We start from the raw sequence: 22,696 nt of genomic DNA, 5'->3' as shown, positions 1-22,696 counted from the left end.
CAAGTTAAAGGGAGCCTCACATACTTCACAACATGGCCTAGGCCCTAGAGCACCCACACACACACACCCTGCAGAAACAATTTCTTGTCACACAATTTTGTTCTCCAAGTACAATGACATGAATTCTACTGAGATTAACCTCACTTCAAAGATTCGAGAGGGCAAAAAAAGAGGCACTGTATGTACACACACACACACCTCCTTTTGCCCATCTCTTGAAATATACAGTTGAAGTTGGAAGTTTACATACACTTAGGTTGGAATCATTAAAACTCGTTTTTCAACCACTCCACACAGTTCTTGTTAACAAACTATAGTTTTGGCAAGTCGGTTAGGACGTCTACTTTGTGCATGACACAAGCCAATTATCCAACAATTGTTTACAGACAGATTATTTCACTTATAATTCACTGTATCACAATTCCAGTGGGTCAGACGTTTACATACACTAAGTTGACTGCGCCTTTTAAAAGCTTGGAAAATGATGTCATGGCTTTAGATGCTTCTGATAGGCTAATTGACATAATTTGAGTCAATTGGAGGTGTACCTGTGGATGTATTTCAATGCCTACCTTCAAACTCAATGCTTCTTTGCTTGACATCAATGGAAAATCAAAAGAAAATCAGCCAAGACCTCAAAAATAATTGTAGACCTCCACAAGTCTGGTTCATCCTTCCAAACGCCTGAAGGTACCACATTCGTCTGTACAAACAATAGTATGCAAATATAAGCACCATGGCACCACGCAGCCATCATACCGCTCAGGAAGGAGACGTGTTCTGTCTCCTAGAGATGAACGCACTTTGGTGTGAAAAGTGCAAATCAATCCCTGAACAGCAGCAAAGGACCTTGTGAAGATGCTGGAGGAAACAGGTGAAGATGCTGGAGGAAACAGGTACACAAGGTATCTACATCCACAGTAAAACAAGTCCTATAATCGCCATAGCCTGAAAGGCCACTCAGCAAGGAAGCAGCCACTGCTCCAAAACCACCATTAAAAAAGCCAGACTAAGGATTGCAACTGGGGACGAAGATCGTACTTTTGGAGAAATGTCCAAAATGAAACAAAAATATAACTATTTGATCAGAATGACCATCGTTATGTTTGGAGGGAAAAGTGAGAGGCTTCCAAGCAGAAGAACACCATCCCAACCGTGAAGCTCAGGGGTAGCAGCATCATGTTGTGGGGGTGCTTTGCTGCAGGAGGGACTGGTGCACTTCACAAAATAGATGGCATCATGAGGCTGGAAAATTACGTGGATATATTGAAGCAACATCAAGACATCAGTCAGGAAGTTAAAGCTTGGTCGCAAATGGGTCTTCCAAATGGACAATGACCCCAAGCATACTTCCAAAGTTCTGACAAAATGGCTTAAGGACAACAAAGTCAAGGTATTGGAGTGGCCATTCAAAGCCCTGACCTCAATCCCATAAAAAATGTGTGGGCAGAAGTGAAAAAACATGTGCGAGCAAGGAGGCCTACAAACCTGACTCCGTTACACCAGCTCTGTCAGGAGGAATGGGCCAAAATTCACCCAACATATTGTGGGAAGCTTGTGGAAGGCTACCCAAAACGTTTGAACCAAGTTAAACAATTTAAAGGCAATGCTACCAAATACTAATTGAGTGGATGTAAACTTCTGACCCACTGGGAATGTGATGAAAGAAATAAAAGCTGAAATAAATCACTCTACTATTATTCTGACATTTCACATTCTGAAAATAAAGTGGTGATCCTAACACAGAGAATTTTTACTAGGAATAAATGTCAGGAATTGTGAAAAACTGATTTTAAATGTATTTGGCTGTGGTGTATGTATGAATTCAACTGTGTGTGTGTGAGACTCACACACGTCAAAAGTTGACACCTACTCATTCAAGGGTTTCATTATTTTGACCATGTTCTACATTGTAGAATAATAGTGAAGACATCAAAACTATGAAATAACACATATGGAATCATGTAGTAACAAAAAAATAATAAAGTGTTAAACAAAATATATATTGTATTCTTCAAAGTAGCCACCCTTTGCCTTGATTGACAGCTTTGCACACTCTTGGCATTCTCTCAACCAGCTGTGTGAAATCAGGCCTTCATGGTCAAATTGCTGCAAAGAAACCACTACTAAAGGACACCAACATAAGAGACTTGCTTTGGCCAAGAAACAAGAGCAATTAATATTATACAGTGAAAATCTGTCCTTTGGTCTGATGAGTCCAAATTTGAGATTTTTCCTTCCAACCGCTGTGTCTTTGTGAGACTCATAGTAGGTGAACGGATAATCTCTGCATCTGTGGTTCCCACTGTGAAGCATGGAGGTGGTGGTGTGATGGTGCTTTGCTGGAGATACTGATTTATTTAGAATTCGAGCCACACTTAACCAGCATGGCTACCACAGCATTCTGCAGCAATACGCCATCTCATCTGGTTTGCGCGTAGTAGGACTATCATTAGGACAATGACCCAAAAACACACCTCCAGGCTGTGTACGGGCTATTTGACCAAGGAGAGTGATGGAGTGCTGCATCAGATGATCTGGTCTCCACAATCACCCAACCTCAACCCAGATGGTTTGGGATGAGTTGGACCGAAGAGTGAAGGAAAAGCAGCCAACAAGTGCTCAGCATTACTCCTTCAAGACTGCTGTTAAAGCATTCCAGGTGAAGCTGGTAGAGAGAATGCCAAGAGTGTGCAAAGCTGTCATCAAGGCAAAGGGTGGCTACTTTGAAGAATCTCAAATATGAAACACTTTTTTAGTTACTACATGATTCCATGTGTGTTATTTATCAGTTTTGATCTCATCACTATTATTCTACAATGTAGAAAATATGAAAGAAAAACCCTTGAATGAGAAGGTGTCCAAACTTGTCACTGGTACTGTATACATGATGCCTTCCTTGACAGCAGAACACAAAAGGCTATTAGATCCCTAAACATTTTACTTTCTGAAAGGGCTCAAATGCTGAAAGTGCTTTACTCTGTAACACACCCCAAAAGCTGGAGGAATGTATCCTAGTCCATGCTGGAGATAAAAAAATATATATAAACACACACACACACACCACACACACACACACATACAGTAATACTGGGTGGATCAGGGTGTATACACTATATAACCCAGAAGTAGATCGAAAACCTACCTATTCACGTGGTGATATGATATTAAAAGGCAGAGGTTAGCTGTGTGGACAGACCGAGACCTCGAGTCAAGTGTCCTCCGACTCAATAGGATGACTGGAGAGGGATTTGAAATGAGGGAGGAATGTTATAGATGTTCTGCCCGCCTCGGATGTCCTTGAATCATATCCTACAAAATGTAGGAACATCTAAAATCACTCCAGGCTAATCTGAGCGTGTGTGAACAGGGCATGGCTCAAGGTAAACCAGGAATAAAAGGCAAGAAACACAGTCACACCAGGGCAGTTCATACAACTTATAACCCAGATAGACCTCTTCCAATGAAATGCATTAAATCAAAGCGACTCACCAGTGCAAGTGGACAAGAGGGAGATTACTTAATGTGTAATAATTGAAAATCGGTCTACATCGTGCAACCAGAAGACTATGAGCAGTCACTCTTTGAGGAACTTCCTCCTGTTCTGTTCATTCACCCTACTTGCATCCCAAATGGCACCCTATTAAAAGAAAAACCCTTGAATGAGTAGGTGTGTCCAAACGTGTGACTGGTACTGTATACATGACGTCTTATTTGACAGCGGAACGCGACAGGCTATTAGAACCCTAAACATTTTACTTGGCAGCCACAAGCCTCGCTGAGAGACCGATCCAAATGTTTAAAAATCAGCTGTTCAAAACAGGTCATCAATAACGTGTCGTGACAGCGCGGGGCTGGGGGCATAAATTACACTCCGATTGAATGTAAATGACGCCCAAAGGATTGACAACTTAAAAAAGGGGACTGGAGCATCAAATGAGGTCTGCTGCACACCCTCAAGAATCAAGGCCTATACATTGGCTCTGTGGGTTGATGTAATCTCTGAAGTGAAATGTTGGTCACACACGGACAAAACACAGAAGTCAACTTAGGATTCTCCCTGGAAGAGCTGAATACAAGATTAATGCGCCAATTTTCTCCATGAGAGTGAACACGACAGGCTCATTTGCTAAAGCAAATACAGCAGCAAAACAAAGCCAGAACAGAGATAACACTCAAGCCACCGCAGCGGTTCATAAAGAAGGGAAATTAAATGGTGATCAGAGCCGCGGTGAAAGTTATTCATTCTTTCAGCCGGAAAGGCGGAAATAAATTCAGTTTAATCAATGTTCCATTCTGCCTCACATACATAGGTGGTGATTTATTTCTCCCATTTCAGGTGGTTATCAAATTTTAATGTGAACATTGTAAGTGTGCAGGATTTTATGGAAAGGACCCGTGAGAAATTCCAAGATGATCGAAATGACTGGAATCAAATCGGATGTAAAAGGTGCATTAACATAACAATTGGCCTACTATTGGCAGTGATCTGGCTCCCACAATGCATCCTGCCTGGAGTGAATTACCGAGCGTGCACAGCACATCGGCTGCTTCCCCCGTTTTAGACCGATTACAGCAGCTGATGAACTGCCTTCACGGTCCTCTGACAAATGATCAAATCACACCACTGGGAAGAACAGCATTAGCTTATCTGGCTGTCTATTCATCAATAGGGCATCCTTGTAGGCTCATTAAAGCGAATGGGAAGTTAAGGGGGATGACAGCAGCAACAATTAGACACACACACACACACACACCCCTACACACACACACCCCTCTGTGGGATATTCCTGTCACTTTACTGTGCGTGTACTCACGCAAGAACACATGCAATTGTAGAATGTTGTGAGTGTATAGTGGGGGAATTAATATGATCACAGTGAAGTATCAACATCACTTCAACCTTGTTTATCTGCTATGCTGCATCACTGGTATTGACAGGGCCAGCATCCGGCAGCCATCCAGCCGTGGGCAGAGTGCCCAGTAGGGCTGTGTCAGGTTCCCTCTACAACACCATGAGAAAATTACAAGTGGTATAAAGGCAAAGCCGTGCCGCCCCCGCCAGCCGTCCCTCGCAACTCCCGTCCTCCGGTTTCCTGGTCTATGAGCTCGCTGTCTTGCCGTCACGTTCCCTCCGAGTCAACGTCCACGTAGAAATTTGTCATGCGTCACAGTCACAGGTTCGTGTCCCAAAATGGCATCCTATTGCCTGGGAACAAAAATATAAAATACGCAACATTCAACCATTTCAAAGATTTGACTGAGTTACACAGTTCAGAAAAGGAAATTCAGTCATTTGAAATAAATTCGTTAGGCCCTAACCTATGGATTTCACATGCCTGGGAATACAGATATGCATCCGTTGGTCACAGAAACCTTTAAAAACAAATGTAGGGGTGTGGATCAGAAAACCCGTCAGTATCAGGTGTGACCACCATTTGCCTCATGGACGTCACACAATTTGAGCGAAAGACGCATACATTTTATTTTACCTGATTACTATAAGTAGTGTACAATATAGGGAATATGGTATATGGGACGCAGATTCAGGCTTCCGTTTGAGCTTGGAAACAGAGGCACGGGATCGCTTAAGTTTCCCTTTGACACAGAATTCTATCATTGGTGATAGCACAAGTATAAATTCCATTGGCATCAACAACAAAAAAAAGGAGCTATAAACTGCAATGGGAGTGAGAGGTAACCAGCTGAACACAATGTTATAAATATTAAGTCACAGATGGAACTGCCAACTACAATCCAGAGGAATTGGGATTCCTTATTCCAAATGTGTAATAGCAAAAACCGCTCAACTCCATTACTATGCCACTACAAAGCAATTCCTCAAATAATATTAAATAGCGCTGTTACTGTAGTAATTACAGTATTACACATGTATAAAGATTAAAGGAGCTTGTGTAAAGTAGTGGTCGGCAACAGGCGTTTTGTTTTTGTTGTAGCCCAAAATCACCAGGAAGTAAGCTTAAAAAGTAGTTTAATTTAGGAAATCTGTTGCCAAGTATTCCCACAAATTAAGAAAATTGACATATGTGATCGTGATTCAATGTTATCAAGGTACGAAATTGTTCCCAAATACAATCCATTTTGGGGCTTAGTTGTGGTCAATTTGCAGGGTACAAATGATTATAATTGTTTTCCGGCCATTCGCTTGGACAAAACCGGCCCGCGGCTGAATCTAGTTGCCTACCACTGGTGCAAAGCAACTTCATCTAAAAGTGTAAAACTGACTAATAAAATTTGATTTGAAAACTACTTCAAAATGTAAAAAGTGTTACCGTCATTATTGCACACACACACAGCATTTAGTCATTGATATGGAAAAGGATCAAACCACCATAAAAATGGGAGAGAAGTTGACACTATGGAAGAAAGGCATATAAACCCCATACCAATAACCAATGGGAGGAGATTATTGGGTAAGAAACAGGGCATCAACCTATTCCTTAGTAGGAACTACCAGCAGTATATGCTCAAAGATAGGGTTTATGCAGAAAGAGTCCAACTGGATCTGTCGACATCTCCCGTGAAGGCTGATTTGCATTAACTCTGCCTATTAAAATACTCACCTCTTTAGAGAGTGGCGAGCAGGGGGTCACTGAGAACCATGCTGCCGTCCATTCAAATGAGGGGGTTGTTACTGTTAACTGCATGAAAAGCATGTTAATAACAGCCTTGGTATTGGGGATGGAGTACATTTCTCGTGAAAATAAATAATAATTCCGTCTGAGGCGAGTCAATCGTTGAGGGCCAGTTAGCGTGCAGCTAGCGTAGCACCGATAGCTTAACAGCTCATTAACACTTTAAAAATACATTTAAAAAACAGCCCCCCCACACCTTATCGCTCCTGTCTGCAGATGTCCTTGACCTGTAGTGTGGGAGGTGAGATGGCCTCATGGCCTCCACACACAGTGTTCAGTCTACGGGCTGTTTCAAAATCGGGACGTTGCACTCTGTTGTCTGCCTAGACAAAAACACCAGTCTTCTACTGTCCTGGACTTCAACACAGCCACAAAAACAGACCTGGCTGTAAAAGCACTATTCCCCTATTTTAGAACGCTTAACATTCACAATTGTTATATCTCAGCTCCTTGGAAATCTTCTGCAATGCTACAGTGTGCTGAGCAATAGATTAAGTCATAGCAAGTGTGGGGAAAAAAAGTGAAGCACCTTTCACCTTTGAAATCAAACTAAAATCAGTTTCTCATTTTATTCTAAGGTCTTGTTTCATTTGTCACATTTGCCTTCCCTCCTTTGGCTTTGGTGCAAACAAACGTCCTGTCACATTGAATCTGTGAAGTAACTGCCCCGCGGTGTATCGTTGACCTTAAACCGCAAGCTACAAAGCTGAGCACCAACGTCTCAGAGAATCCTGCACAATAAAAGCCAATGTATCATTGTGTGTTACACAAGTAAACTTCTCTTTCAAATCACTCATTCACTCTAGCAGAACCCTTAGCTGGAACAGCTCAACTATTTCTGTGAGTCAAGTCTTCAAGGACAGGCAAAACTGCATAGAGATAAAAATATATATATATAATAAAAAAGACCTATACAATAGAAAAGGCCAAGTACATATTTACTTTCCAACCAATGGATGGGGCATACAATACAATGTAGAGATTGTCACAGTATTTGCATGCATTTACCTGCACAAGGGGTGTATGAGGTTAGCTAAGCTGATGTGTTCCAACTCAATGTATTCCATTTAGACTCTTCCTTGGGGGCTTAGCATAAACAAATAAAACTTAAAACAAAATGCAGTATGCACCTGGGGCGCTAACATGCATTGAGCCATGTAGAGAAAGGGAAATGAGCATGAGGAAAATGGCAAAAAAAAAAAGTTCAATCACCTTCGGCGGCCCTTTTAAAAACAATGCTTTGGTGGGGCCAGTGAGCTAAATACCACGCTCTACTTTGTTAAAATGTGTCTATGAACCTTTTGACCCAGCTAATGGCACTTTTAAACATGAACTCTTTGAAACACAAGATGGCTTATAAAGCAAAGCCACAGGAATGGGGATAAAGAGCACTGGGAGGAGTGGGAGAGAGCTGGGTTGAGGGATCTATGACAAGGGCTTTTAATTGAAACATAAATCACACCCAACAGGTTTGTAAAATAAATTCCCCCTTAGTTGTAATCTCAGTTATGATTCATGTAGTCCAAGCATGACTTTACTGCTCTGAGGTAGAAATGTGTGCTTTTATCAAAGGCATTGGACTGCAATGCAATGTCTGGAGGGAGCAATAGCCCTAAGTGCAGTGTCATCACGTTCATCATGCTACAGCTCGTGATGCTACGCTTTCAAAAAAAAAAATCACTGTTCAAGTATTATCAATGTACTGCATTTCATGAATACCAACCATTTCTGAAGGTCAAACTAGCTCGTCATATCAACAACTGTGAGGAAGGTATGAGCAGCTGGGAGTTTTAAAAAAAGGCCCAATGCAGCTGTTTTCCTATCAATATTAAATCATTTATGTGTAACAATTTAGTACCTTAGTAATAGCTTTCCATTAAATAGTCAAAAAGAAACAAAAATAGCTTCCTTTTTTTTGCAACAAAAACAATTCCCAAGCAAGAATTTTGCTATGACTTCTGGGAGAGGCTTGAGTGGGAAGGGGAAAACTAAATGAACCGTTATTAGCAGACAGGTTTGGAACATATTGGTCTATTAAGAACCAGTGCTAACAAAAAACATGATTTTCCTGTGTGTTTTATATATATTTCCACACTACGAGGTTGGAATAATACTGTGAAAGTGGTTAAATGACGTTATGCCCTTTTAGTGTAAGTAGTGTTTAGTGAAATTTCAGCCTGTTTGGTGGGGTGGAGTTTTGGACTGCCTGGTGACAGAAAGAAAGTGCCAAACTGCTCTGCCAATAACAGCTAGTTCAGTTTTCTCCTCCTCTCTCAGACCACACAGACAGTCCTAGCAAAATTATTGTTTGAGTAATTGCCATTTACTAAGAAGCAATTTGTTTTGACCATTTTTTAAATTTAAAACAAGCACAGTATGGTACTTAATTGTTACCCAGAAATGATTTGATATTGAGATATAAATGGCTGCATTGGACCTTTAACTTATCTACCACCAGGTGATGTCACCAGGCAAGCTGAAATTCCACACATGCAAAACCTGCTGATTAGAAGCTCCTGTGTAGATTGTAATTTCAACCAGCAACTATCAGGAAATAACCCTAAGAAAAAAAAAATCTGTTTATCAGCTGTTGTACAATAAGATACAAAACACATGAGAATAATATGCATTTAGACTGCACTGGCCCTTTAAATACATGATCCAAATAGAGAGGTTTTGGCAAAGCAGTTGAAGTGAAACGGGCTGATATGAGGCCCTTCTCACCAGTGACATATTCAATAGTAAAACTGGTGGAAAATCTGCCCTTTTAATGGGTCGACTGCCTGACATTATACAGTATATAGCTGTTAGCGTAGTGGCCAATGGCCATAATAGAGTTGTCAACTTTCTCTGACATTACACAGAGGGAGTAAATTGCGGGTTATTCTGGGAATGTTCTCTGCTTCTAGGATCATGTCAGAACTTTGTCCTGGAAAGGGAAAACCTGAAGAGAAGAATGTGCAGTGGAAATGTCTAATTTGTCAATGCTCAAGACTCAAAATTCATCAGCTCTGATCTGGTCACTTTACCAAGACCGTGAGCCACGTGTCTTTATCAAGTAAAAAGCTTCTGATTGGAGTATTCTAGCTCAACATGAACACTAGATCTTAAAACCAACCGCTGTAAAAAAATATAAAAAATAAAGTACATAATAGCGTCTGATGAAATGCCAATATAAATGTCATGTACTGGAACTGTTTCAAATGGCTCAACCCCTTTCACTGAAGTTAATTATCAAACATACAGCACTTTGAAATTGCTTGACATTTAACAAGTGAATCTTCTCATTTGCTTTTGGAATGGCCATGACGGAAGCAGGTGAGGCGTAGGGATCCTGCAGGTTGGCTTCTGTATTAAGGTTGGCTTATACACTGTTGCAGTTTTAGACTTGGAGCCTCCGCAGCCTGCATAAGCCTCTGACATCAGCCCACATGGATTGAGGAGAATATATAGGTTCCTGACATAGGGGAGATGCCATCACCTCAAACCTAGCCTCGTCGAGAATCAGGCTTCCCTTGAGAAGTTCCATGCAGAAATCAGTTAATGAGGGGTGGGAACCTGGTGTAAATCAGTGATGCCCTCGCAACAAGTCCACCAATCAAATGCCTTGCTAACCAGATTAGTACCATACGAGTAAGAGTGCGTGAGGACTAAACATTTCAACAAAACAAGCACTGGTGACAGAACATTTAACGTTTGCAGCAGGCTGGTTTACACTACATTTCTCTGTTATTTAGAGATGAGCTGAAGCTTCAGAAAGAGGGGAGAAACAGTTTACAATGCTGGGCATATCAATATTTTTTAAATGTTGATTTTTCTGACGTGATATTTGGCTGTGCAGGCTAGCATGAAAGACAAGAAGTAGCTAGCCACAATGGATGGTCGTTTTGAGAAAAGTCAGCTAACCTTGTAAGCTACAAGATAGTTACATTTCTCTCACGATTATAAAGCCAACAAAATGTTAATAAAAACAGCATGTGACTCACCACCTGTATTCGGTCTTATGTAGCAAAATTTTAAAAATTAACTAAAATCCCAATAGACAGAGTAACGTTAGCAAGCTAGCCATCTAACTCCAGCTGACCAGCTAACAGCAAGCTTTAACTAGCAATACAAACGGATTAGTTAACGTTCGCTAGCTATGACAAACAGGTTCGATCTTAGATTCTTACCCGTATACATGGATGAAAGCTTCACGGCAGACTGATTCATTTTCAGAGTCAGAGAGAGAGTCAGCATGGCACGATCGCCCTCCAGAAAGTAGTCCATCATACCAAACTCATCTCTCGGCATGTCCAGCCCACTCATTATCCTAGCCAATCATGGCTAGCAGGAAGGCTGCTGACTTTTTCTGTGGCTGAACCAACTAGACTTTTATTCGTATCTACAGACGGCATACAACTTTGATATTAAGGCACAGGAAAGTTCACATGTTGGAGAAGGCATTTCTTTTAACTTGATTTTTTATGTTCGAAACGGCTCTCCTGTGAAGTCGTGACTTCAAATCAAAATAAAATGTTAGTCACATGCGCCGAATACAACAGGTGTAGTAGACCTTAGTGAAATGCTTACTTATGAGCCCCGAACCAACCATACAGATAAGAAATAAAAAGCAACAAGTAATTAAAGAGCAACAGTAAATTAACAATAGCAAGACAATATACACGGGGGTACCAGTACAGAGTCAATGTGAGGGGGCACCGGTTAGATGAGGTAATATCTACATGTAGGTAGAGTTATTAAAGTGACTATGCATAGACCATAACAGAGAATAGCAGCGGTGTAAAAGAGGGGGAGAGTGGGGCAATGCAAATAGTCTGGGTAGCCATTTGACTAGATGTTCAGGAGTCTTATGGCTTGGGGGTATAAGCTATTTAGAAGCCTCTTGGACCTAGACTTGACACTCCGCTACTGCTTGCCGTGCGGTAGCAGAGAGAACAGTCTATTACTAGGGTGGCTGGAGTCTTTGGCAATTTTAGGGCCTTCCTCTGACACCGCCTGGTATAGAGGTCCTGGATGGCAGGAAGCTTGGCCCCAGTGATGTACTGGGCCGTACGCACAACCCTCTGTAGTGACTTGCGATCGGAGGCCGAGCAGTTGCCATACCAGCCAGTGATGCAACCAGGATGCTCTCGATGGTGCAGCTGTAGAACCTTTTGATGATCCGAGGACCCATGCCAAATCTTTTCAGTCTCCTGAGGAGGAATAGGATTTGTTGTGCCCTCTTTACGACTGTCTTGATGTGCTTGGACCATGTAAGTTTGTTGGTGATGTGGACACCAAGGAACTTGAAACTCTCAATCTACTCCACTACAGCCCCGCCAATGAGAATGGGGGCGTGCTCGGTCCTCTTTTTCCTGTAGTCCACAATCATCTCCTTTGTCTTGCGACATACGCCTAGTTTCCTAAATCGGGTCACATGTTATTGACCGAAAAGAGCAAAGGTCAATAATATGTATCTAGCGCATCCAGGGTCAGTGATAGAGCAACGATCAGACCTCGAAGCCAGCTCCACTGCTTCCCCCCCACATTGTTCCCCTCTAATCAGGGACCGATTTTGATCTGGGACAGCAGGTGGATGCAATTGTCAGGAAGAACAGAAAACCAGCAGGCTCTGGACAGGCTCAGGGTAACCCCTGGACTATCTACTAGGGGAACTCATGTTAACTGTAACGCTAATCTTCTGTAACCTAATTGTCATCTCCTTATTTTCTTACTGTACCTAAATTACAAGGGTTGGATTTGCACTAAACACTTTTATACACAGTACCAGTCAAAATGACACCTACTCATTCAAGGGTTTTTCTACATTGTAGAGTAATAGTGAAGACATAAAAACTATGAAATAACATATGGAATCATGTGTTAAGCAAATCAAAATATTTTATATTTGAGATTCTTGAAAGTAGCCACCCTTTGCCAAAAGTGTGCAAAGCGGTCATCAAGGCTCTCACAACCAGCTTCATGAGGAATGCTTTTCCAACATTCTTGAAGGAGTTCCCACATATGCTGAGGGTTTGTTGGCTGCTTTTCCTTCACTCCGCAGGCCAACTCATCCCAAACCATCTCAATTGAATTGAGGTCGGGTGATTGTGGAGGCCAGGTCATCTGATGCAGCACTGCATCACTCTCCTTGGTCAAATAGCCCTTACACAGCCTGGAGGTGTGTTTTGGGTCATGTTGAAAAACAAATGATAGTCCCACTAAACGCAAACCAGATGGGATGGTGTATCGCTGCATAATGCTGTGGAAGCCATGCTGGTTAAGTGTGCCTTGAAGTCAAAATAAATCACCAACAGGGTCACCAGCAAAGCATCCCCACACCACCTCCTCCATGCTTCACGGTGGGAACCACACATGCGGAGATCATCCATTCACCTACTATGCGTCTCACAAAGACATGGTGGTTGAATCCAAAAATCTCACATTTGGACAGACCAAAAAATGACAAATTTACACCGGTCTAATGTCCATTGCTCTTGTTTCTTGGCCAAAGCAAGTCTCTTTCTTATTGGTGTCCTTTAGTAGTGATTTCTTTGCATCAATTCAACCATGAAGGCCTGATTCACCCATTCTGAACAGTTGATGTTGAGATGTGTCTGTCACTTGAACTCTGAAGCATTCTTTGGGTTGCAATCTGAGGCTGGTAACTCTAATGAACTTATCCTCTGCAGCAGAGGTAACTCTGGTTCTTCCTTTTCTGTGGCGGTCCTCATGGGTGCTAGTTTCATCATAGCACTTGATGGTTTTTGCGACTGCACTTGAAGAAACTTTCAAAGTTATTGAAACGTTCCGTATTGACTGACCTTCATGTTTTAAAGTAATGATGGGCTGTCATTTCTCTTTGCTTATTTGAGCTGTTCTTGCCATAATATTGACTTGGTCTTTTACCAAACAGGGCTATCTTCTGTATACCACCACTACCTTGTCACAACTGATTGGCTCAAACGCATTAAGGAAAGAAATTCCACAAATTAATCTGAAATGCATTCCAGGTGACTACCTCATGAAGCTGGTTGCGAGAATGCCAAGCTTGTGCAAAGCTGTCAAGGCAAATAGTGGCTACTCTGAAGAATTTAAAATATATTTTGATTGGTTTAACAGGTTGTTTTTTTTCTACATGATTCCATAGGTGTTATTTCATAGTTTGTGTCTTCATTATTATTCTACAACGTAGAAAATAGCACACATAACAAAAAAAACCTTGACTGAGTCCAAACTTCTGACTGGTACTCTATATCAGCACATAAAAGGAAGGTACAAAATGTGTTATATAGTTAGCCCCATACATTGCCTCACTGGTATCATTTTAACTTGAGAACATATAGCTCAACATGTAAACAATGTGTGACTTTAGCTATTCTCTGCTTCAGATGACAGATGCCCAGAAGGCCAGTAAATCCCACCATACACGCATTGGCGATGCATGCCATTTGATAAACTACCAAATGGATTAAGATAGCTGATATACTGAGTGGCCGATTAATTAGGGCCGGTTTGGTTAGCGCATTAAACTTATCTTTATAAAAAACTATCTTAACATAATCACTAGTTAACTACACACGGTTGATGATATTACTAGTATATCTAGGACAAAACCACTGGCCATTTTAGACACCGCTGAATGTGTATTACTTACGGCGATTTGACATTAGGATTAACAATTGTCCATTCATCACACGGAGTCATGCCAGGTTATGTTAAGTCATCCAATGCTCACTGACTGCTGCGGAATTCTCTGGAGGCCTTGTTTGTTAGGCAAATGTGCTCAGCGGGGAGACGGCCTGTCCCCTTCAGGCTTCTGCCTCTCGTAACAAGAGAGCGGGCACCCCGGAGTTGTACAGTAACAAGCACTTTGTCTTTGAAATATTCAACAATATGCCATCCTGCTCTTCCCCGTCAAGGTAAAACTGCAGGTAGGATTAGGAGCTAGAAGAAAATACTCTCTTCCAGCGAGTTAGCCACATCTGGAGCAACTCACACTGAAATTAAAATGGCTCTTTCCCATTCACTGCTATCCACTCCACATAGCACAAGGCTGGAGAGTGGAGAGCCGCTGGTCATTCATTCTCAGTGTGCCAGGACTATGGAGGGCTATTTCACTGGACAAAAATCCACTGTGTGCCTAATCTCTCAAAGCGCTGACATGCTTTGTGTTCATTATCTTCAGCCGCCCAGGATCCAACCAAAGCATGAAATCTGGAAACCTTTCAGGAATTTATCTATATATCCAGTAAGATCAGCAGAGCGGCAGGAAGCCCGCACAGGCCTCACCAAATCATTTCACTATACCACAAACCGAACAGCCTATAGTACTAGAACTGAATGCACACTGCATGTGGAACATAATCCTTTAATTACCTGGATTTTCATATACAGTACAACTCATGAATGTTAGCATTAAATTCGATAGGGCACTAGCCTAGATGTGGCAATATGCCTGGTATTTATTAAAATACTCCAGTTTAGGGAGGTCAGCGGTTCAGACTTTCATGTGTGGGTGTTGGTTTGTCTCTTCTCGCTCTGTTGACAAGGTCACCGGTTAAAATATGTCCCGCTCGTCTATTCCCAGAAAAGTCAGTCTCCCATGTGACAAAAACACGGATCGATATTACAGGCTCAACGTGGAATTTATACAATTTGTGGTCGTCCTCAAGAACTCTGCAATCAAATGAGTGCTACAGCACTTAACCAAATAATGGCCTCTTCCTGGTGCACACTTGCATTAAAAGGGTAACTGCACCCAAAAATCCAAACTTCTTCAATTTTTCCCAGACCTCAAATCGTCTTGTGAAGTGGTTTAACATTGTTGTGGAAAAACAACAATTGGTTGTTCTAAGTCCACAACAATGTTAATTGAGAGTGAAAACCTGGAAAAACAAAAAAAAAGAGAAAACAGAATTCGGGAATTTTTTTTTAAACTGTTTTTATAGGGCCCAAGATTTGTAGCAGAGTGAGCTGAGCTTTGCCGTGCCTGTCTGTCTGAGCAGCATTAGAGAATGACTTATCAAGAAGGGGCGTCTAAGAGCAACTGAACTACTCATCTGACTGATGTCAGTTCCTGTTAAAACAGAATCTGACATGAGCATGGGTTCAAAATAATTGCACCAAAACAGGCAGCGAGTTCCAAAGGGCACCCTATTCCCTATATCGTGCTCCACTTTTGGCCAGGGCTCATAAGGCTCTGGACAAAAGTTGTGTACTAAGGGAATTGGGGTGCCATTTAAGAGAGAACTTGGCTGTGTTTGTGCAGACTCAGACTAGAACAGCAGCATTTGTTCCCAACATCATGCAAGCAAAGCAGCCTTCATCTACAGCCAAAAGCTCTGACAACAACATAGGAGTACAGTGCATTAATTGATTGCATCTATACCCAGATAAGGAGCAGAGTGAGGGGCAGAAACTCTCATGGGGTCAGACTATTCAAACAAACCTTGTGGGTTTAACAACAACAACAAGACTCCAATAAGACATTTGCGATTGTCTCCCATCGTGCCACAAAGGAGCGAAAACCACACACACACACAAAACTCCTCACCATTTATGCACTGCAAGAGCAAAATCACATTCTCCATAGCAGAACACTTGCACAAAACGTTTTTACCTGGAGCCTTTGCCGCAATACCTCATGAGAAAGCTTCATGTTTTGAGATTAAGTGAATTCCTTCAATAGATGTCAGCTGTTGGGACTGTGGCTTGGGTAATGTGAGTCACGAGGAGAATTGCATCGTGCATCTGACTGCAAGAGCACACTGAGTACAGTTGCACAATTGTGACCTCAAATATCACCTCCACCACCTGGTCAGCTACTGTACAGTTTAGGGCTAGGTATGTCCAGAGCTAGCCTCTATGGGCAAATATACCCACGTTTGGAGACTAGAGATGTTCCTGATATTTAAGTTGCTGATGATATTATAGTATGCTACATCAATGCCATGTTCAATTCTATCATCATTGACACCAATAGATGACCAGGCAAACATACATAACACTTTTCAACAGAGGAGGAGACATGGAGAAGGATTGGAAGAGGACCACAGTGAGAAACAATTCTTTAGAATAACCAAAGGGTTATTTTAAACACACTGCTGCACACCAAAGAGTGCAGAGGTCACAAACTGGACCTAAAGTGATTTGATAAATGGCAGAACTGAACAAATAACAATTTCATACAGCTGTCCATCAAATCTCCATAACAATTCGCCCAGACACAAAAACCTATGCAGTGTTTCAGCTGCCCATGACAACCAAGGAAATTCCTTTTCGATGCCTTCGTGTACATGTTGTGAGATGTAAGAATATGTTCTAATCATATACAAGTGTCTAGAGGCAGTTATACTGGTCTCAGTCACATATCTATTTCTGCATAGTGCATACGTCCTTGTAAAGGTCTTCCAATGCCAGTGTAAGGATATACCGGTCTTGTGAATGACAAAGTGTGATGATGGCACAGCAGGCTACTCCTATACGGTTTGAGTTATTTGAAATATCAACATCAGTGATATTGATAATGAAAGCATTTTCCCTCTAAACGTTGTGGGCTGCCGCCTTCTCTCATTCCTATTGAGCATTTAGTTCAGATATTTGTGAACACTGCTATTGGTTCATTTTAAATAAACGAAATGAAAAGAAAACGTGGAGACTTCAAAGGAGATCGAGTAGGCTCGCTTGGCATCGCAATTGTAGGGAACAGTTTTCCTGCTATCTATCCTGAGTAGGACAGTGATTCTACCGAGACATCTAAGCAATAGTGCGCGCTTGGGAAAAGAAAACGGCACACTAAAATCTTGCCTTGTTCCTTACACTTTAATAGTCTACTGACGCCAAATAACCGTTCACACGGCCTTCAGACTGACACGACTTGACTTTTCTGTCGAGTTGCCGAGTATCAATCTGCTCAAACGTGTTTTGCCTTGATTTGCATGAATCCAGAAAACGGCGATGGGACACGTGAAGTAGTCGAGACGATTTTTTTTCTTCTTTATACTAGCTGATATTAAAACACGAAACTGTTAACCGAGCGACAAAAATAATAAACACCAGCATTGTCAATCCCAAATACATTGTATCAATATTAGATCGGTCTACAACTATTAGGCTTATAACTTAAATTAAGCGACATTTAAGGGACCGGGAGTCACTCTCTAGCGTGACCAAAAAAAAGATCGTTTTGGTTCGAAATTGGTGCAGAACTGTACAACATATTAATCTGGCTACGTCATTTGAGAATGGAAAAAATAAGCATCAACGCCAATGGCAAATATAGTGACTGTTTGACCAGGTTAGGGCATTGAATACATTCGTGAGTTTAAATCTAAATAAACGTGAGAAAATTAAGAAGAATCTCCGCCCCTAATCCTCGCATTCTTCAGATTTCCACACACTAAACTCACCTGCCTATTCATTTTCTACCGGTGCATTTCGACCTCAGAGTCATAAATCTTACAAAAAGTAACACTTCATGTAACGTCCACAAGATACAATAATGGACAAATCAAAAGTTTCGGCTGCAATGTATCAAGGGGCACACTCAATACCCAGTGAATGACCCTCAGAGGTGTGCGTGGTAGTGAATCAGTCACAAGAGAAATATTAGTTTTCATTATGGTCCTTGCTTGCTATGTATAGGCTATGGCAAAAGCAGGAAATAAACAACACATGCTGCACTGTTTGTATAGTAAAAAAAAAAAAAAAAAAGAGGACTTAAATAGTAGCTTGTCTAGCGCAGACCTTTAGCCTGCAGATGTTTTCATTTTTACAGATTTTCTCCATGCTTTCAGAATGAATGAAAACGAGCCTGTACCTTAAGGAGTATTATTGTGATCGCTGTGTTTTGGCGTGGATCCACATTGGAACATGTAACTTAATCAGCATGGAAGTAGCACCTCTACAAATCCGCTCCTAGTCCCATGCAGTGTAACTCGCCTCCATAGTCAAGAACAAGATCCCTTCTTCCCTCTCCGCTTCCACGCCAAAGGAATACGAGTATGCATGACGTCACCTAGGCTGTAGGTTTGCAGCTTCAGTATTCATTGGGTCTAGTTTGTAAAAGAGGGCGTTTCACTGGAGACTCGCTTTGTTGAATAGACCAATGGTAAGGGGAAAACAGTTTCCTTGGTTACACATTTTGTTAAGCAGGATACCATAATCATTTAGTAAATTGTTCCCCATTGTCAGTCACTTTCTGCACCTTTATCAGTGGAGGCTAGTGGGAGGAGCTATAGGAGGACGGGCTCATTGTAATGGTTCGAATGGAATACAAGGAACTGTATCAAACACAACAAACATATGGAAACCACTTGCTTGACTCATATGGAAACCACTTGATTACAATGAGCCTGTCCTCCTATAGCTACTCCCACCAGCCTCCACTGACCTTTATGTAGGGTAGTCTGTTTTGTGTCATATCCTCCCAAGGTTACGCATTAATTGATTCATACAGTAGCCTATACGGCGGCCTAAAACGTGAATTTATCTTGTAAAGGAGTTGGCCTAATAATAAATATTGCCTAATCCACAGGAGGCTGCTGGGGGAGGAACGGCACATACACTACTGTTCAAAAGTTTGGGTTACTTAGAAATGTCCTTGTTTTTGAAAGAAAAGCAAATTTTTGGTCCATTAAAATAACATAAAATTGATCAGAAATACAGTGTAGACATTGTTAATGTTGTAAATGACTATTGTAGCTGGAAACGGCAGATTTTTAATGGAATACCTACATAGGCGTACAGAGCAACCATCACTCCTGTGTTCCAATGGCACAGTGTGTTAGCTATTCCAAGTTTATAATTTTAAAAGGCTAATTGATCATTAGAAAACCCTTTTGCAATTACGTTAGCACGGCTGAAAACTGTTGTGCTGATTAAAGAAGCAATAAAACTGACCTTCTTTAGACTAGTTGAGTATCTGGAGCATCAGCATTTTGGAGGTTCGATTACAGGCTCAAAATGGCCAGAAACAAAGGACACTCTTCTGAAACTCGTCAGTCTATTCTTGTTCTGAGAAATGAAGGCTATTCCATGAGAGAAATTGCCAAGAAACTGAAGATCTGGTTCAACGCTGTGTACTACTCCCTTCACAGAACAGCACAAACTGGCTCTAACCAGAATATAAAAGGGAATGGGAGGCCCCGGTGCACAACTGAGCAAGAGGACAAGAACATTAGAGTGTCTAGTTTGAGAAACAGACGCCTCACAAGTCCTCAACTGGCAGCTTCATTAAATAGTACCCGCAAAACACCAGTCTCAACATCAACAGTGAAGAGTCGACGCCGTGATGCTGGCCTTCTAGGCAGAGTTGCAAAGAAAAAGCCATATCTCAGACTGGCCAATAAAAATAAATATTAAGATGGGCAAAAGAACACATGGAAACTATGTGTTTGATGTATTTGATACCATAACACTGATTCCACTACACTACAGCCATTATCACGATCTCATCCTCCCCATATGGTGCCACCATCCTCCTGTGCTCCATACAGAAAAGCAAGTAATCTGCAGATGAGTCGTTTTCAGCAGCGCCAAGCACTGTCAGAGCCACCTATGTGAAGCTAACCACAATAACGATTAGTCACAATAGTGGGGTTTGCGGTTTGCCTTCAAAATAAAAGTCCCGTATTGAAACTGATGCAAACGGATACAAATAGTGTAAAAATGCAATATTTGGACTATATAATGCTTAAAAAGTTAGCAAAGTTGTTATAAACATTTTTTATTAAACTACAATTAGTTCATTTGGCAAAATAGGACAAATCAGTTGAAATTGCACTGTGGATGTATTAGACTTCATAATTTCCATACTACTATGAATATTGAACATTCAAATTGCAATGTATATTCTTACATAGGGATCTTGGGTCCGTAAAATGGGGTATCAGCCTAACAATTAACACCCAGAACCGGCGGCAGGATAAAATTACATAGGGGGCTGTTTAAATTGGCGGGAAGGCTACAGATTTCACACCAATCACTGCTGCGCTGTATCAGCACAAAGGACATCGCCCTATACACACCAAAGCAATGACATTTTCATAATGAACATAAGCAACAAGTTAGATAGGGTAATTAACATATTACATACAAACAGCCTATGTGAATGCAGCCGTACACACAGCTGTCTTACCAAAATAATGCAAACTCAATGCTGAAAGTAATAGCCTAGTTTTTCATGCATGCAAACAAAAATACTGAATAGCAGTTTGGCTTACAATACCGACACTGTTACTGCAAATTAATTAATGCGAACAGAACAAAACAGCCGTACCAGTGGCGGTGCCTCAGAAGAGTAAGGGGAGGACCATCCTCACTGAATTTCACATAAATAAAAATAGTAAAACATTTAAAAGGTTATCCTTTTAAAATCTTTACTAAATATATTTACATCACCAAATAATTGGTTAAAATCACATTGTTTTGCAATGAGGTCTACTGTAGCCTTAACAGCACTCTGTAGAGAGCACCATGGTGTAGTCGGAGGACAGCTAGCTTCCATCCTCCTCTGGGTACAATGGCTTCAATACAAAACCTAGGAGGATCATGTTTTTCACCCCCTTCCATAGACGTACACAGTAATTATGGCAACTTCTGGAGGATGTCCTCCAACCTATCAGAGCTCTTACAGCATGAACTGAGATTTTGTCCACCCAATCAAAGGATCAGATAATTAAAATAGTACTGAAAGCATAAGCTACAGCAAACTAGCACTGCTGTGCATAAAATGTTGTGAGTAGTTGACTCAAAGAACGAGAAAGAATAGTTGAATAAATTAAATGCTTAAAAAATGAAGGAGAAGCAAGATATATTTTGTCTTTTTTTTCACTTTCACTTACTGAGCTAGCAAATGTAGCTAGCTAGCTAATTTACCCTACTCAAACACCCAGCTCAAACAAAGGGATGCTTTGTCAGCTAGCTGGCTATGACTATGCAACACAACACTGGAACTCTTCCAATTCAAGGTAAGCTTTTGGTTTTACAAATTCATTGCCACCGGGGCCCGCCAGTGTAACTGCTAAACTGCTTATTTAACTTTTACTGACTGTACACTGTACCGTTACTGCGTGATTGTAACGGGTTTACTAACATGATAGTTCTATAAGCTATGTTGACTATGACGTTACTTTAGCAAAAATGGTGACAACGATGTGGGCTGTGTGTAGGGTTTATGATATGGTTTGGCTTGGATTTTTTTTTTGGGCTGGTCACATACAGCTGATGTGTTGTGCATTGGAGTCCACAAGCGAAGTGAAAAGGTGAGAGGAGGAAAGTGCATAAACGCGAGAAGGAATACAACGTGGAGAACTCCCGAGTGGCGCCGTGGTCTAAGGCACTGCATCACAGTGCTAGCTGTGCCACTAGAGATCCTGGTTGGGGCAGCGCACAATTGTCCCAGCATTGTCTGGGTTATGGGGAGGGTTTGGCCGGCAGGGATGTCCTTGTCCCATTGCACTCTAGTGACTCCTGTGGTGGGCCGGGTGCATATACGCTGACACGGTCGCCAGGTGTACAACGTTTCCTCTGACACATTGGTGTGGCTGGCTTCTGGGTTAAGCGGGCATTGTGTCAAGAAGCAGTGCTGCTTGGTTGGGTCGTGTTTCGGAGGATGCACGGCTCTCGACCTTTGCCTCTCCCGAGTCGATACGGGAGTTGCAGCGATGAGACAAGACTGTAGCTACCAATTGGATACCACGAAATTGGGGAGAAAAGGGGGTAAAAGTAAAAAAATATATATATATTTTATTTTATAAAGGAATACAACGTGACTGGTATGAATGTGAGCTGTGTTTATGTGTGATCAGGGGTGTATTCATTCCGCCGATTCTGTTGTAAAACGTTTTTTAAACAGAAGCCAACACGAACGAAACGGGGATAAACATACCTGGATTTCTCCAAAAGAAACTCTCGTTTGGGACTGTTAGACTAATGATTACACCGTAGATCATCAAGATGCAGGCAAGAGTTTGCAAGGCGATATTGAATGTGTGACTGTCTTTCCATGTGTCTGTCACCTAAAAAAAAATTATCAACCTGTGTGCACCTTCCTT

At 41.5% G+C, this 22,696-nt stretch overlaps 1 protein-coding gene across 4 annotated transcripts in view; it reads right to left on the bottom strand.

The window, feature by feature from the left end:
- The window catches only part of LOC139397297 (plakophilin-4-like), a 113,508-nt gene extending 94,869 nt beyond the window's left edge, over nucleotides 1–18,639 (bottom strand). For 3 of the 4 annotated variants that reach the window (XM_071144092.1, XM_071144093.1, XM_071144094.1), the window contains exon 1: nucleotides 18,460–18,620. The gene's annotated coding sequence lies outside the window, so the exon portion shown is untranslated. Of the gene's footprint in view, nucleotides 1–18,459 lie in introns of all 4 variants that reach the window. The other variant, XM_071144095.1, reaches the window with a different exon arrangement.
- Between the last annotated feature and the right edge of the window lie 4,057 nt (nucleotides 18,640–22,696).

The sequence above is a fragment of the Oncorhynchus clarkii genome, chromosome 3 (genome assembly GCF_045791955.1).
Source record: "Oncorhynchus clarkii lewisi isolate Uvic-CL-2024 chromosome 3, UVic_Ocla_1.0, whole genome shotgun sequence".
Lineage (NCBI taxonomy): Eukaryota > Metazoa > Chordata > Actinopteri > Salmoniformes > Salmonidae > Oncorhynchus > Oncorhynchus clarkii.
The sequence above is the reverse complement of the archived record's forward strand: the minus strand, read 5'-3'. Positions and strand labels throughout refer to the sequence as shown.